General features: G+C 41.0%; 1 protein-coding gene across 1 annotated transcript in view; it reads right to left on the bottom strand.

The window, feature by feature from the left end:
- RNF144B (ring finger protein 144B) overlaps positions 1-11,523 on the bottom strand; it is an 81,685-nt gene extending 70,162 nt beyond the window's left edge. Inside the window, exon 1 of the mRNA XM_011998161.1 lies at positions 11,240-11,523. The gene's annotated coding sequence lies outside the window, so the exon portion shown is untranslated. The remainder of the gene's footprint in view (positions 1-11,239) is intronic.
- Between the last annotated feature and the right edge of the window lie 6,507 nt (positions 11,524-18,030).

Raw genomic sequence — 18,030 nt, 5'->3', positions numbered from 1 at the left:
GGCGCAGTGGCTCACGCCTGTAATCCCAACACTGTGGGAGGCTGAGGCAGGTGGATCACTTGAGGTCAAGAGTTCAAGACCAGCCTGGCCAACATGGTGAAACCTTGTCTCTACTAAAAATACAAAATTTAAAAAAATACAAAAATACAAAATTAGCCAGACACAGTGGCACATCTGTAATCCCAGCTACTCAGGAAGCTGAGGTGGGAGAATCACTTGAACCCAGGAGGCAGAGGTTGCAGTGAGTCAAGCTTGTGCCACCGCCCTCCAGCCTGGGTGACAGAATGAAACTTCATCTCAAAAAATAAAAAATTAAAAAGACAGAAGAACAAACAAAATGTGGTATATATACATACATACAATGAAATAAAAGGAAATAAAATTCTGACACATGCTACAACATGGATGAACCTTGAAGACATTGCCTAACTGAAATAAACCAGACAGAAAATCAAATATTATATGATTCCACTTAAATGAGGTACCTAGAGTAGTCAAATTCTGAGAGACAAAAAGTAGAATAGAGATTATCGGGGACCAGTAGGAGGGGGAAATGAAGAGTTACTGTTTGTGGGGTTTTCCTCCTAGAGACAGGGTCTCTCTCTGTTGCCCAGGCTCGAGTGCAGTGGAACAATCATAGCTCACTGCAGCCTCGAACTCCTGGGCTGACATGACCCTCCCGACTCCACCTCCCGAGTCAGGGTACTCTTCCTCACCTGGCATGTTCAATGGGTACAGAGTTTCTGCTTGAGGTGATGAAATAATTGTTTTCCTCATTTTATAGATTAATTGTGGTACTGAGAAGTTAGGTAATCTGCCAGAGTTCTCAGAGCTTGTACATGGCAGAGCAGAATACAATCCTCAACCTTCTGAGGCCACCAAGCCCAGTGCCAGATCCATTACACCAGAGCTGCCTTACGTGGATATCACATGAACAGATGAAGTAGGGAAAGAAAGGAGGAAGGGGGATAGAAAGAGGAAAAGAGAGTTGGAAGTCCATGACTACAGTTATCCTTAAGGTCAAAGCTGTACAGGAACAGAATTTGTCTCTACACATGGCATGACTATGGGAAAATATATCTTTAGATGAAAAATAAAAACTGCTGGCAAAGTTCCTCTACTAGATTGTTTTTATTCTGAATCTTTAACAGAGACTAAATAATTGTGAAAATAATTTCTCTACATATTCATATTTCATATCACATCAGGAAATTTCATGTTCTGATTAAACAAAAGCAAAATCCTATAGTTCTTACTATTTTTAAAGAGTGGCCAATTCTAATAAATTCTACCATAGAAATAATTGCAAATATACCTCCCCCTACAAGAACCAAGCTCTTTTCCTCTTAATTTTCGGACAAAAGAAATTACATGTAATCATTTGCTACCTAGTCCCACAACAGCTTAAGTCTCAATATGTAAGTACAAAAGTACTAAAACAAGTAGGGGAAAATCAAGTTCGATTAGATGGAAAGGAAAAAAAAATAAATGAGATATTTGCTTGTCAATCTGTCCACATTTACTTTCTTAATGTCATACCAGAAAGTCAACAATTACTAACTCTAGCAACCTGAAGCATTTAAGGTTTTTCACCTACTCCCAGCACTCAGTACCAGAAAACCTGATTCAAAATAATTAAATAGGAAGCTAACTAATGGTTAGTTTCCATGTGGAAGGCATGGTTTTTTCTCAGCAAAGGCCTGATAAAGTTCAAGACACCGCGTTATTCCATTAACTACTGAGGAGCTGTCATCCAAGAGCAAATTAAATTCAAATAGACCTGCACGTCGAATTCAGAATTTTGAGTTTTTTTTAAAAACCTCTCTTTATGATAAACATAGGGGTAAAAATGAATGACTTTACCTTTTCCTTCCTCCCAGTTCATGCTTAAACAACTATCATTAGCTTGTGTCTCCAATACTCCGCGGCTCATGGCACACAGTCCCACCGACTTCCCCAACTGCTGTCTTCTCATCTCTACATTCTCAACACTGCTTCACTGCTTATGCAACCTATTCTGAATTATCTTTCTTTCAAAAGAAATCCCAAGTAAAACAACAAGAATAAACGTGGTAGTAAATGCTTCCTGAGTAGGGGAAAAGGGGTAATAACACAGGCCAGAACCACTCCACACCCCAAATGTCAAATACACTTAGCCATTTGTATCTGGTGTGAATAGTCAATCCTGATGTTCTGACCTAGCAAGAGATCTAGGTACTCTTCAAGAAATCCAAGTATTTCTCAGTCTTACTCTATATTTTTTTTTAGAAGGAAACATTAAACAGGCCAAAGTTTTAATGTACTCTTGAAAAACAAAGACATAATTGGATACCTCTTAGAAATTAATTGGATACTCTTGAAAAACATATTGGATTCCTCTAATAATACCTCAATTATTATCCGTAATTGAATACCTATAATTAGATATTTCTTAGAAATAGTCTTCTTTTGAAGGTAGAACTAAAAATTGTGGTAATCAAGACCATGTGAAACATAATTATCTCTACTATAAACAGTACGAAAGTTTTTACTCCTTAAAACTAAGGAGTTACATGCCTATAGGCTATGAAGTCAAAGTTATAAAATATACATATAATGTAAAAATATTTTTATAATAGAAAAACCTTTACATAGCAGGGATGCATTTTGTTTTTTTAAGAATTCCAAGCATTCCAAACAGGCAGGACTTGTGACTCAGTGACATACAAGAAAAAAGTCACATATTTCATCTCTTTGAGATGTGAACAATTCAAAATGCTTCTTCAAAGAGTGATTTAGAGGAATAACACCAGTTCCCTAAGGCAATGGCTCTCAGACATTTTTCAAGCAATCAACTTTCAGAAAAAAACAAAAATCGTAGTCAAACCACCACTGTATAAAAGAGATTCAGGTAGACAAGTGCCAGCACCCAAGAGTAGGTGTCTAGAGCCAGTCCCCTTGACCTTCCCCACTCAGCAGCCCCCCAGCCACCATCACAGAAGCCTAAACTTGCACCATGCACAGATTAAAAACCAACCCTTTCATTTTTCACTTTGGGCAAAACCAACAATGAATGTTGAAAAAATGAATGAAATGCAGTGAGGACTTCATTTAAAAAAAAAGAATATCAAACAAGAAATCCTTTCACCATTGAGTCATTGCAAAATGAGCTCTTCAAGCAGTAAACAGGAGAATCCTGAAAGCCTCTCATGAATTTCCTCACACCTGAGATGCCTGTGAATGGCTCCAAGGTCTCCTTGCTTTTCTTCCTTTGTGTCATGTTCAGATTCACCAGTCTTCACAGCATGAAACCCCCAACAGTAGAGCCTCAGGAAGCTCAGGACATTTGATAACACACTCCCAGCTCCTCCTGTCCCTCCCATCAGGCCACAGCTTCACAGGGGCACAGATAATTCACATCCATTCCCCTCCAGGTTTCAAGAAAAGTCTTCACTCCAGAGAGAGGCTAACTCACTCTTACTGCCTCATACCTCACATTTCTATCAAAAATAAGAAAGTGACTTGAATTATCCACCCTACCACTTGATTTTAAAAGCTAACAATTATAATTACTTTTACAGTGATTATAGATGTGACTGTGCCTCTCACTGAGTGTCAAGAACCCCTTGTGAAAAGGATTTTGGCAGAGAATGCAAGGGGCACCTTGGAAAGAAAAGAAGTCTGACAGCTGCCTTTCAAGTTTAGGCATTCTAAGGTTGGTAGCAGGTATCACTTGTTTACATATTCCCAATCATAGAACAAGACAGATTGGTTGGGCCATGTAAGGAAGGAAAGCCATTCTAAAATGTCTGAGTTTGCACTAAATTACCAGGAAAGGAGAACCAGCAGTTAGTTCTACGTGCTCTATGTGTCTCTTGCACTATAGAGTGTTCATTATATGAGAAGCAAGTACTATCTGATAGGAAAGAATAGAAAGTCACCTTTTCCCTCATGTGTTTTCATTAGAATTGCCAAAGAAAGGAATACTTCAGCACAGGATGCACAAGGAATTTTCATATTCTGCTGGTGGCCTGAAAAAGCAATCTGCTACATAAATGCAAATGATGGGAGAGCCAACATTCAAAGCCTTTTTTTTTTTTTTTTTTTTTTTTGGCGGGGGGGTAGGGGATGGAGTCTCGCTCTGTCGTCCACGCCAGAGTGCAGTGGCACAATCTCAGCTCACTGCAACCTCCGCCTCCCGGGTTCAACCGATTCTCCTGCCTCAGCCTTCCGAGTAGCTGGGACTACAGGTGCCTGCCACCAAGCCTGGCTAATTTTTTGTCGGGGTTTCACCGTGTTAGCCAGGATGGTCTCGATCTACACATCTAGATGTGTATAAGAGACAGACCTCCGCCTCCCGGGTTCAACTGATTCTCCTGCCTCAGCCTTCCAAGTAGATGGGATTTCAGGTGTCCGCCACTATGCCAGGCTAATTTTTTTATTTTTAGTAGAGACGAAGTTTCACCATATTTACCAAGCTGGTCTTGAACTCCTGACCTCATGATCCGCCCACCTCAACCTCCCAAAGTGCTGGGATTACAGGTGTAAGCCACCGTGCCCAGCCATTCAAAGTATTTTTAACCAATTTAGTTTATGTCTGTTTGATTATCCAAAATCAACAGTTATTCCCTTACACAAAAAGACAGTGTAATTGGAAGGGATAATGTTTTATTAAGATACTTACCCTAATTATTATTAGGACACTTATCCCTAATTATTTTGGAATTTTTACATTATTATGCAAAAGCTTTAACATTTGGAGAAACTGCTAAAGCACAACTAAGGAGACTAAGAGAAATAGAAAGCTACTAAAATGAATCAACTGGATATTACTGATGTCACAGGATATTAATGTAAATAAAAATCCAGTTGATCTGCACTGAGGTCTTAATTCCAAGCTATGCTATGAAATTCTAAGAGTTACTCAAGTACAGGAGACAAAACAGAAGAGGAGACATATGAATACTCTCAACGTGTTTATACGCCTTTGTGAGACTTGGAGTCATCGCTGTGAAGTAGCTAGAATAACAGATATGAATGCATAAATATGAAAGTGAGGTAGCAAAGGGGAAAGTTTTCAAGAAGGGTGGGTGGTGATGAAGAAAGGCTGAAGTGTTGCCTTGTAAAATGGAGACATATTCTCGGGAAGCTAATATTCTAATAAAGCAGAAAAAAAGAGCAGCAATCTAAAGGCCCCATCCTTGCCTTGTTAGGAAAGCTCTCCTCATACCAGCTAAGAACACACCAGGCAACCAGTTTCCACTCAACACAATCTGAAAATCAGCATTATGTTGATCTTGGTACTTCTGCCCAATAGAGTGGTTTAGTTAGCTACTGGTTCCTTTTCCTAACAGAAACTGTTAGTGAACCCAATGGTACTAATTGAGTCTAGTAAAGTGCTGACCATTATCAGCCATTAGCTGAAGTTCTACCCTAAATACAACCTAAATACAACGGCAGGGTGACCTGCTGGCTGGTAGCAGTAGCAAAAGCAATGAAAGAAGCGAGGGCTTATGGTAGACCTCCTTTGTGGCCAGTGTTGTAGCTCTACTCTCTGCTTGTATCACCAACCACCTATCTGGTCATTCAAGGACAAGATGAACCTGCATACATCCTTTCAATCAGAAAAACAGTTCTAATGCATGCCCTGAGAGGACATGAACAAATGGAAACATAGGCTTCCCCTCTCGTAGTCAGGGAACTGCAATTACTCAAATATATTGTATATCTATTAATTACTTTTTTTTTTTTGAGATGGAGTCTCACTCTGTCTCCAAGCTGGAGTGCAGTGGTGTGATCTTGGCTCACTGCAAGCTCCGCCTCCTGGTTTCACACCATTCTCCTGCCTCAGCCTCCTGAGTAGCTGGGACTACAGGCGCCCGCCACCATGCCCAGCTAATTTTTTGTATTTTTTAGTAGAGACGGGTTTTCACCGTGTTAGCCAGGATGGTCTCGATCTCCTGACCTCATGATCTGCCCTTTTTAAAAGAATAATGCTGAAACCCAATGAGTACATACATGGTGTCACCCATGAGATAAGTTGTCATTATTTGAAAAAATAGATTAGAAAATATCCTCGAGCATAAGCAAATCCAGGAAATATTTAGGTCTTAGAAGTAAGAAAGTAAATATTCACCTAGTTAGGCTCTGTGAAGTGGCAGTATTGTATTGCTGTTCCTCCTGTAGTAGGGAAGAGGACTTCTGATTTCTCTCCACTGTTTCATGGCTTAAAGTGCTCAAAAACCACTTTAGTCTACAATTCCTTACTTTTAACATCGTCATCTCAACAGTTTCTAGGATGGCAATGAGATCACAACTTTATAACTTGGAGACGATTACCTTCTAAAAATGGAACTGACATGCAAATATAGCCCTATTAACCTTTTTGTAGGTTTAAAAAAAAAAGCAGGTACTTCATCAGGAAGGAGAAGCATCTTAAGGTATTAGCAAGAACTGTTTTCTGAACAGTGTCTTTGCTTCTTGAAATTAGGTTATGAATGAAGTCTGTTACAACTAATTTAGTGAGATCTAATATTTTTTCCCACAAAATATATATTGGTGCTGATATCCAAGCATGGCCAACGATGTACATGACGTTGTGATAAGCTAACTCCAGAGGACAGAACATCTGGCACATCTAGTTTTTGTTTTTGTTTTGTTTTGTTTTGAGACGGAGTCTCGCTCTGTCGCCCAGAGCTGCAGTGCAGTGGCGCTATCTCAGCTTGCTGCAAGCTCTGCCTCCCGGGTTCACGCCATTCTCCTGCCTCAGCCTCCCGAGTAGCTGAGACCACAGGTGCCTGCCATCACACCTGGCTAATTTTTTGTATTTCTTTTTTTATTAGAGATGGGGTTTCACTGTGTCAGCCAGGATGGTCTTGATCTGCCGACCTCGTGATCTGCCTGCCTCAGCCTCCCAAAGTGCTGGGATTTCAGGCGTAAGCCACTGAGCCTGGCCCTTGGCACATCTAGTTTTAACATTTGCAAAATGCTGTTCCTTTTTTTTCTTTTTTTTGGAGACAGAGTCTGACTCTGTCCCCCAGGCTGGAGTGCAGCCGCGAGATCTCAGCTCACTGCAAGCTCCGCCTCCTGGGTTCACGCCATTCTCCTGCCTCAGCCTCCCAAGTAGCTGAGACTACAGGTGACCTTCACCACGCCTGGCTAATTTTTTGTATTTTTAGTAGAGACAGGGTTTCACCGTGTTAGCCAGGATGGTCTTGATCTCCTGACCTCGTGATCCGCCACCTCAGCCTCCTAAAGTGCTGGGATTACAGGTGTGAGCTACCGCACCTGGCTCCTTTTTCTTAAAAGCACATTTCTTCTTACCTTCTTTCCATGTTCTCATTACACTACAGGGTAAGGCCCAAGAGGCAGAAATCCAAATCCAGTTTTCCAAACAATATAAACTTATCAAAGAAGGTAGGAGTGAATATGAAAATAATAGCTCAATGATATTTTTGGCATGGCAACTTTGCATTCATCATGATAGCTACCTCTTCAATATCACCACTGTGCCTTGCCCACTCCTGTTTTAATCACTGGTTCCCTGCCTCCCACAATTATTCACACAGCCCTGCTAAATAATTCTCTTCCTTCTGCCTGGCATAACAACAAAGCTCAGAAGCAGGAAGGAATGCCACTTAAAGGCAGGTCAGACAATGATGTAATTAACCGATCAAGGAGAAGTGGTATTTCAAAGAGCCTTACAGAGCAAGACCCAGGCTGATTTCTTGGGTCAGGACATTACCAGAAAACCGGAGCCGCTAAAGCACGAATATCTAAATCAAAAATGTTTTTCAAATGAATAAAAGCATGTGCCAATATTACCCCCTCCTGTGAAAGTTAAAAGTTTCATATAGAAATTTTAATTAGAAACAAATTGGAAACCAGTTTGGAAGAGGAATCTTCATCCCACCTGAGCAAAGTGCAGGTGTAGAATTTTGTATGTCCTTGCCAATTAATTTCCTATAACAGGAATTTATCATGAAGGAAACAAAGTCAACACACAAAGTTAGGTGCTAGGGATGTAAAGGACGTAAAGGTGATTACACCCAGCTCCTACTTATTAAGAGTCAACTAGTTGAGGAGGTTTTCAATAGAGGATTTCATATAATCATATGCAGGAGAATGTGTGGGTTTAAGGTTTCAGCCACAAGTCCAACAGAGAGAAATGAATTGTCTTGTTCTATCTTCCCAAGAAAAACAAAGAACAAGTTGATGAAGGGCTGGGACTCAAACTCGTGACTTCAAAAGATTTAAAAAACAATGGGACATGGCTTTCAAAGTATGCTCTTAATAAATACTATAAACCATGTGATCAGAAGTATCTCCAACTATGAATAAGAAAAGTGTATTTCACTTAGATTGTTGTGTTTTGCATTCAAGAAAGAGATCTGATCATAGATGAGAAGCTCCTCATTCCACGTTGCAGAAGCATTGGTCATTTTTACTCATTTAACACATAGTTATCCATTTTTTAATAACCATTACGATATGATGCATTAGGTTCCAAAGTACTCACCGACTAGGTAAATAGCAAATGCCAAAGTTAATGAAACTAAAACTTTAGTCCAAGACCTCCCACATACACCTAAAGGTAAAAAATATGAATTAAAATATTTATATAAATTAACTTAGGTGTCATATACCTCTTTGGCTGCTTAATGGTCAAATGGTCAAGGTGACACTACCAAGAAAATTAAGATGATTGAGGTGACAAACATCAGAGTACTTTTTATAATCTGGCAAAGCAACCTGAATTAAGAACTACCACTCTAGACTCAAGTCACTTCTGAGCTTATAAGAATTTCTTCAGGACACAGACCACATCTTAGCCATCTTTATATCCCAGCATCTAACATAGCACCTAGCAAATCACAGTCACTCAGTAGTAGAGTGGATAATTTTTCTGATTGTACGTGGAGGAGATAAAATATTAAAGGCCTGGTTCTCATCTGTATTCACTTCCAGAAATTCGCAAGCTGAAAATATTGACCATTTGTTGTAGGCAAGGAGCTTCTATAAATTAAGGTAGGCACCTCTGAAAGAAATGTTTCAGTACTTAGGGGCAATGGCCACAGATACCTATTCCCCAAAGCCCAAGTGAAAAGCATGACTTGTCTGGCAGCTTGGCCCTTTTCCCACACCCAAAATAATCAGTTGCACAAAGTAGGCTTAGTCCCAAAACTGCTCGGACTTTGTTCCTTCACTAACATCTGGGTTCAGCATGATTCCTGACCTCTATCTCAAACTGGAGATTTCAAACACTAAGAATTTCACTCACCAAGAAAATAATGTCATAGTCAAGGCCAGGGGAAACAAAGAAGCCAGGATTAGCAGAAATACTTCAGAGAAAGGATTCTGACATACATATAAATGTTTCTAAATGTCTAAAATATTGAAATGACTTTTCAAGAAGGAAATTTGAAGTGCACCTCCTCAGATGAAAAATATTCATACTACTGAAGAGAAAGATGTTTTTCAGGAAGTTAAATGGTCATACCAGGCAGATAAAATAAGCTTTTTCTTCCCAGAGAGAGCATACTTTTCTCTCTGCTGTAGAGTTTGGCTCCGAAAACCTGGTTCACAATCTGAGACCCAAAAACTGATTATTTTAAAAAGACATGTCTTAAGCTGACCTAGTTTGGAAGCCTGAATGCCTTTAAATTGCCAATGAACTGAAACCATTCATGAGAATGGGGCTTTTGAATGCTGAGAATGTTCTTTGGGGCTCAGCACAAAGATATTTGGCATAGATGACTGTAAATATTTGTAAAACTCTGGGTAAATGGGCAGGATTTGACCACACTCAAGCCCTACTTCCAGCACAGTAGTGTAGGAGAAAGTTATCTAGGGCGATTGGTTTGGGGTTTTGGGGGGTTTTTTTGGTTGAGTTTTGTTTGTTTTAAATAAAAAGCCAAGCAACCCAATTCTACTACTCAACATCTTTTTCACATTCACTATACATGTTTACCTTTTTTTGAATCATCAAGATCATTAATTAGTCAGAGACTACTTCTGAAACTGAGGTTTTACCCTTTCCCACTTTTCTAAGTTTATGCCCACTACAAAAATCAAAAATAAAATAAAAATGCTAGTCAAAGGTGTGCAAGGGCAGAGTAGGAGTTGTATGAAACCATGACCTTGGATTTCATAATACGATTATCTACAAGTGGCTTTGTGGATCTGCTATAGGTTTTTCTCCCCCTCAAGATAGTTTCAGAAGTATTTAAGGCACTGCTACCCATGAAAAGGACCCAGGTTGTGAAGGAAAGATAAACTAAGGGAAGGAGGGACTCACAGAGGCATTAGATGTGAAAGGGACCAAGAGGCTCATTTCAGTGAAAGCTGCGGCAGACAGATACTCTAATTAGCCAGCAACTCAGTTAGGACTGGCTAGGTTCCTTTTGCCTCTTACCCACACCCTAAAAACTGAGTCATCCCAAAGTTCATTTATTTTGCTTCTGGGCAAAGACACCCCCTAATCTGCTTCTTCAGAAATGTTACATACATTGTCATTTAATTTATACCTCTCAATGTTCAAATAAACGTCCAGAAATGCCAAATCGGAAGAGCAGAGATAGTCCTGTTAAGAACCTCAGAGCTAATGTTTTGATAAGATACATGTGGCAGAAAGCAATACGAAACTGACAGTCTGTTATGGGAACATGAAGAAAGAACGTTTCCCCGAGAAGGGAATTAATTTCTGGGAAATCTTTATGTGAAGAGTATATATGCCTGAGGAGTAGACTTACAGCAGGATCCTTGAAACTCATGAGAAAAACAAAAGATGTTGTAGAAAGAATAAGTAAAAGATACCTTTTCCCTGTAGAAACAACAATCAGTTCGATTTTAACTTAAATTTGAGAATGGCTCTTGTAGAATCAAGAGTTTCACTGTTTAATCAGCAATTACCTGATAAAATAAGCACTATAATGCATAATCCGAGATTATGCCAACTTTTGGTCTCCCCTTAAGACCTAGGGAGAGGTCTGGTCTAATCTTGGATTCTATAATACATTCTATTATAGAAACTGTTTTATTAGAAATGAAACTACTTTCCTTTAACAAAGGCATTTTTCTTTTAAGTTAACAGGTGTTTAAGGCATTCAGAATGAATTCAGTTCTGTATGGTTTGAGCACTAGAGACAGAAAATCGAAAAATCATGGTGTCACAGATAGTCTCCTGTCCTTTTCCCTTAGTCCAGCAATACCATTCCGGTCTTGCAATGCCTGTAGCCTTTAAAAAGCTCGCTAAACCTACCTGGCAGGAGACCTGCGTTCCTCCGCCGCCGGGCTTCTCAGTAGCCTCCCTCGAGCTCACCGCCAGTCCGGGCTACTGGCACACTGGACAGGAGGAGCTCTTTCATTCTCTCCGTCTTTCCTCCGTGCTCTGTGGCTGACGGCTTTACACTTTGCAAGATTGCAACAGGACTCGCACTCCCAGACCTACGGGTCGGGAGGAGGCGGAGTCCCCGACTGCCTCCAAGTCTTGACTGGCAGCTGCGATGCCCGGGAACACTGCAGCGCGAGCGTGGGGCACAGCTCGCCAGCAGCAGCGGTAGCAGCGCGTTTATTTATACAGGAAGCTCAGGCGCCGCACTTCCTACTTCCCATCTGGGTCGTACTTCAGCTGCAGGTGATGGCCTTAACCCTATCCCAACCCGGGCGCGCTGCACCGGCTCTACTACTTGTCAGGACCTGTCTCTTGTTCTCCGGGGACTGCTATTGCAGGAATTCAGAGCAGCGGGTGCAGGCAGCTGCCCCTAGCGCCCTTCTCCTGCCCAGACAGGGACAGCTCACCTCCTGGCCTTCAGCGCCTGCTACCTCTCTGTCTGTACATATCCTCACAGGCCACCTTTCTTTATTTTCTCCCTCCTTCCCAGCTCTTTAAATCTCTTTCTTCTACTTCTAACAGCCCAGACCTGCCTTCCCACATGGCAGACAACTGTTTTACAGAAACACTTCCTATGCACATCTCATCAAAAAACAGCTTGTATCTGACTGGTCCTTTTGCATCTAATGATGAAATTAGAATACCTGTGAATCAAATCGGGAATAATCTTAGTTTACCTCATAAAATACAGACACTTCTTGATGAAACAATGATTTCACTTGAAGTGCTTTGTAACTTAACTGGTGGTACCCTCAATTAAACAGAAATGTAACAAAATAATCTAGAAGCTGTGAGGTATTATGAAGTGCTTCCTTGCTCCAAAACCTTGGACATTTCATTTGTGTGACCTTCATAATGAATCGCATACCTACTCACTAAGATCAAAATCGCCTAAGTCTGCTGAGCATTGCCATTTAGGAATGTCGCTCTGACATAGGAATCTGTGTTCACTCTGCAACCCCTCTCTACTTTTGCAACCACTGTCAGGAATGTGCTTCCTAAAAGGAAAGGATTCACAGGCCCTTTGTGGAAAGGATCTGTGTGTGCCAACGGGCACCATTCCAAACGACACAAGCAAACACTGCTTCTCAGCCCTCCAAGTTGAAGAAAACCTCTAGGTCAAAGCGAAGGGCTGAAGAACACAGTGTATCTACATGTGCCATGCTAGGACAGGCAGGAGGACCAGCTCACCAGTCAGGGAGGAAGAGAAAAAGGATAGGGGCAATAAGATGGTAAGAGAACCCACAGTAGGGTATTTGAGCTTGAAGAGTCTTCCTAGCTATTTTAGCAAATAACCTGATTTTAAAGATAAGTAAATTGGGCTGGGCATGGTGGCTCACGTCTGTAATCCCAACACTTTGGGAGGTCAAGGCGGGCAGATCATCTGGGATCAGGAGTTCAAGACCAGCCTGGCCAACATGGTGAAACCCCGTCTCTACTAAAAATACAAAACATTAGCTGGGTGCCTATAATCTCAGCTTCTTGGGAGGCTGAGGCAGGAGAATCACTTGAACCTAGGAGGCAGAGGTTGTAGTGAGCCGAGATTGTGCCACTGCACTCCAGCCTGGACAACAAAAGTGAAACTATGTCTCAAAAAAAAAAAAAAATGAAAAATAATAAGGAAACTGATGTCCAGGGAGATTTTTAAGAGATTGGCCCAAATGAGACACAGGCCAAGCTAGAATGAAACCTAAATCTGAGTTACATGAGGAAGGTGAATGTTAATGAAAACCATCCCAAACGATGTCCAACCTTCAGACTGAGCAATGGCTTAGCTTCTGAGATAATCTATTTCAAGGCATTTTATTGGCATAGTGACCATTTTGGTGGACAGGAACTAGGAAAGATAAAGCATCCTCTAAGAGGTTAGTTTATTCGTTGGTGTTGACGCAAATCTCCTGAGCCTTCAACCAAAGTTCAATACAGAGTCCACTTTTCAAATTACCATTCATAAATGATAATCTCTTGTTAACAGGGTAAGGGAAGAAGCTGCTGCCAATATGAATGAGAACATAGGTTAAGCACGAATAGTGCTGCCTATTATCCCAAATATTTTGCACAACTGAGTAACATCACCACTGATTATTTTCAACCATGCAACTATGCAAATTTTTTAAAATTGCAGTCAAAATTTAATAAGACTAAATAAACATGATGAATGCTATAATATTATGTGAACAAACTCTCTCAGATCTTCCCAAGGAGTCTACAGGGTGAATGGATATCCATTCTCTGGAGCATTTATTGATCTCCTCCCAGACAAGCTGCTAGGTGCTATGACGATAATGATATTAGAGATGGTCTCCCTGTCCTCAAAGACCTCTCAACCCAGGGAAGGAGTCAGACAAGCAAATCAATTATCAGGGTACTGATAGTTGTACCCAATGTGTGAGCGATACATGATGTGTGATATGACAGACTTAAGCATGATGTGCTATTGGGAATACAGAGAAGAAGAATTTAAAGGAAAGGAGTTGATGAAAAGAATCAAGTCTTCTCTGAGAAGGTGATTGTATTAATCTGTTCTCACACTGCTATAAAGAAATAACTGAAACTGGGTAATTTATAAAGAAAAGAGGTTCAATTGGCTCATGGTTCTGCAGCTGCACAGGAAGCATGGCGGGGGAGCCCTCAAGGAGGTAACAATCATGGTAGAAGGTGAAGGGGAAGCAGGCATGCATGTCTTATGTGACTGGAGCAGAAGCAAGGCACGGGGGGAGGGGTGGGGAAATGCCACACATGTTTAAACAACTAGGTCTCTCAAGAACTTACTGTCACAAAAAACAGCACCAGGAGAAGGTGCTAAACCATTTATGAGAACTCTGTCCCTATGGTCCAATTACCTCCCACCAGGCCCCACCTCCAACATCAGGGATCATAATTCGGCATGAGATTTGGCTGGGGACACAGATCCAAACCATATCAGTGATTTAAATCTGAGTCTTCAAGTAGCCCAATAGGGGTGGTAGAGAAGGGTAAACCAGACTGAGCAAACAGCTAAAACAAAGGCTTAGACGTAAGACTCCAGGTGAAGCTTTTCATAATTCGGATAGAGCTGATACATCCAGAATAAATGAATGAGGGTCTGAGCTAATGCAGTGACAACTGCCTTGCAAAGGAAGAGAACCAATGGAGAGAGATTTCAGAAATGGAAGTGATGGAACTTGGTATCTGATAAGATGTTATATTAGTCCATTCTCACATCGCTATAAAGAAATGCCTGAAACGGGGTAATTTATAAAGAAAAAAGATTTAATTGGCTCACAGTACTGCAGGCTTTGTAGGAAGCATGATGCTGGCATCTGCTTGGCCCTCTGGAGCGGCCTGTCACATGGTCAAAGTAGGTGCAAGAGAGCGAGTTGCGGGGTGAGTTGGGGGGGGCGGTGCTACACACCTTTAAATGACCAGATCTCACAGGAACTCACTCACTATCCCCAGGACAGTACCAAGAGGAATGGTGCTAAACCATTCATGAGAAATTTGCCCCCACGATGCAATCACCTCCTACCAGGCCCCACCTCCAACAATGAGGATTACATTTCAATATGAGATTTGGGCAGGGACACACATCCAAACTATATCAGATGCAGGGGGATAAGAGAAAAAGAATAGCCCCAACTGCTGGCACCACTAAGAGGGGGAATAAAAGAGAAGTGATAGTAAGGAAACCATGATAATTCAAATTAAGACCTGTAGAATCAGAGATGCCTCCGGGGAATACTGGAACAACTGACAGTAGGCTACCAACAGAGAGAGATCTAGGGTGGAGAGTCATTTGAGCATTGCCATCATTTAGGTAGTGGCCATAGATGAGATTACCAAAAGCTAAGACAACCCACATGCTATAGAGGGAAGCAGAGGCTTTGGTCCTTGGCAAACTCCACTACCCATTCATTATTATGTAACCTTAATGAAGTTATTTAATACACTCGAAACTCAGTTTTCTCATCTATAAAACAGGAATGATGACATTCATCTCACAGGCTGTTGTGAGGGTAAAAGTGGTTTTTTAAGTAGCTACCATAGTGCCTGATACACGGAGATGCCTGCACAAATCAAATCTCGATGGGCCAGGGTGATGGTTGGGGTAGAGGCAGTTACTGGCAGCTCCTGGAATTGTGTACTGCACAACCTGCTCAGCTGTACACCATGGTCCTGGCCTGATACACATTAGGAACTCAGTCAGTGTTATTTATCTAAGAAAGGGAAAGGGGAAGGAAAAGAAAGCGTTAAAAAAGAGAACCTAAAAAAACATCAGTATTTAAAGGGTAGGTTAAAAAGGAGTCCTCAAATAAGTCTAAGAAAAAATTGCTTATTTTATACTACAAAAATAAAGGTAGGCCAGGCACAGTGGCTCACACCTGTAATCCTAGCGCTTTGGGAAAATCGCACGGCCTAAGCCCAGGCGTTCAAGATTAGCCTTAGCACCTGTGATAGTGAGAGCCTATCTCTACAAACAATAAGAAATAAATTAACCAGATATGGCGGCACATACCTGTAGTTCCAGCTACCCAGGAGGCTGAGGCAGGAGGATCACTTGAGCCCAGGAGGTTGAGGCTGCCGTGAGCTGTGATCACACCACTGCACTCCAGCCTGCGCAACAGAGTGAGACCCTGTCTCAAATAAATAAATAAATACATATATTTTTAAAAAAATAAATAAATGTAACATTTCATATTTCAAACCGAGATGTAAAATTCAGACACTACAATCTACAAAAATATTTTTTAACTTTCTGAGCAATGACATATTACAAATTGTTCGCCAGAGACTGCAATCATGTTGACCTTCATCATAACAGGGAATTATTTCCTAATCTGAATTCCAGACCTTTTTTTAAAAAAGCATACAAAATTTTAACATTAATAGTAAGCCATCCAAATTGTATTAATCGGTGGCCAGGCAAGGTGACTCACGCCTGTAATCCTAGCACTTTGGGAGGCCAAGGCAAGTGAATCATGTGAGGTCAGGAGTTCAAGACTAGCCTGGCCAATGGCTCACGCCTATAATCCTAGCACTTTGGGAGGCCAAGGCAGGTGAATCATTTGAGGTCGGGCGTTCAAGACCAGCCTGGCCAACATGGTGAAACCCCACCTCTACTAAAAATACAAAAATTAGCCGGGTATGGTGGGACATGCCTGTAATCCCAGCTACTTAGGAAGCTGAGGCAGGAGAATTGTTTGAACCAGGAGGCAGAGGATGCAGTGAGCTGCAATCACGCACCACTGCACTCCAGCCTGAGCAACAAATCAAAATAAATCTAAAACATACTTAAAAGTTTTCCCTGCATGTGAGGCCAAAAAATAAATATAATTTACAGATCCTATATATGTGTAAGATACTGAAATAATATATATCATACTACATAATATATAATATATAATAGGTATATCATATAAAGTGCATTATACCCCTATATAAGAATCAACAAGTAGAATTTCTTCTTTGGAAAATTATTCTCTTTAATTAATAAAGAAAAGTCTGGAGTTGTTCTTGATATTATCCTTCTATTCTACCTTAGTACCTACGTTAGAAACACATACCTTAGACTTTACATCTTCATTACATCCTGTGGTTAAAACATAATTTTTTTAAATGGTTTGTTTGGTCTCAATAAATCAGATTTAAGAATCCAAGTATTGGGAAATCAGCTTCTGCAATAGATGCAAATCTCTCCCCACAGGAACAGCTATAAGACAAAGGTCATGGTGTTCTGACAGTTTGGTCATTTCTCATTCCCAAATAAATACAATTTCATTTGCATTTTTCTATTGCATCTAACGGCATGGATCTTATTCTTTCAGCATTATTGAGTGTTTTGCATCTAGAACTAAGAGAGACAATACAAAATAAGACTATTACAAAATAGTATGATAGAATCTATGCCAGAGATGTATTCAGGTAGCACGGCAGTCAAAGAACAGATATCAAACTACATAGAAAGTGAAACTGTGGGTTGGGCACAGTAGCTCGTGTGTGTAATCCTAGCACTTTGGGAGGCCAAGGCGGATGGATCACAAGGTCAGGAGATCGAGACCAGCCTGACCAACATGGTGAAACCCTGTGTCTACTAAAAATACAAAAATTAACTGGGCATGGTGGCGCATGCCTGTAATCCCAGCTACTCCGGAGGCTGAGGCAGGAGAATCACTTGAACCCAGGAGGCAGAGTTTGCAGTGAGCTGAGATCGTGCCACTGCACTCCAACCTGGTGACAGAGCAAGACTTTGTCTCAAAAAAAAAAAAAAAAGTAAAACTGTGACCGGAGGACATCATCCAGTTACATACACACATATAGGACATACATCTAGTCATGTGGTATAACATAAGTTTCACAAAACTTGAGACATGTCATCTTGGTTCTATTTCATACTTAACAAGAAGCATCACAATGCCTTACAGAGCAAGTCAAAACCAACTAGGACCCAACAAGAAAAAACAGAATCATCTCCAACTGCCATTGCCATTATTCCACATGACAGCCCATAATGAGTGTGGACAGAGAGCTGAATGAGAGAGCAAGACTCCACAGGACTGTGTTGTCCAGGACTCTCATATCCTATATGACACCACTAGCAAGTTACAGTTAAGGACCAATGAGATCGCGGAGTTCAGCACCTCACTCTCTCCGGAAAAAAATGACTCTGCACTAGCCCTGAA

The sequence above is a fragment of the Mandrillus leucophaeus genome, unplaced genomic scaffold (genome assembly GCF_000951045.1).
Source record: "Mandrillus leucophaeus isolate KB7577 unplaced genomic scaffold, Mleu.le_1.0 Scaffold56, whole genome shotgun sequence".
Lineage (NCBI taxonomy): Eukaryota > Metazoa > Chordata > Mammalia > Primates > Cercopithecidae > Mandrillus > Mandrillus leucophaeus.
The sequence above is the reverse complement of the archived record's forward strand: the minus strand, read 5'-3'. Positions and strand labels throughout refer to the sequence as shown.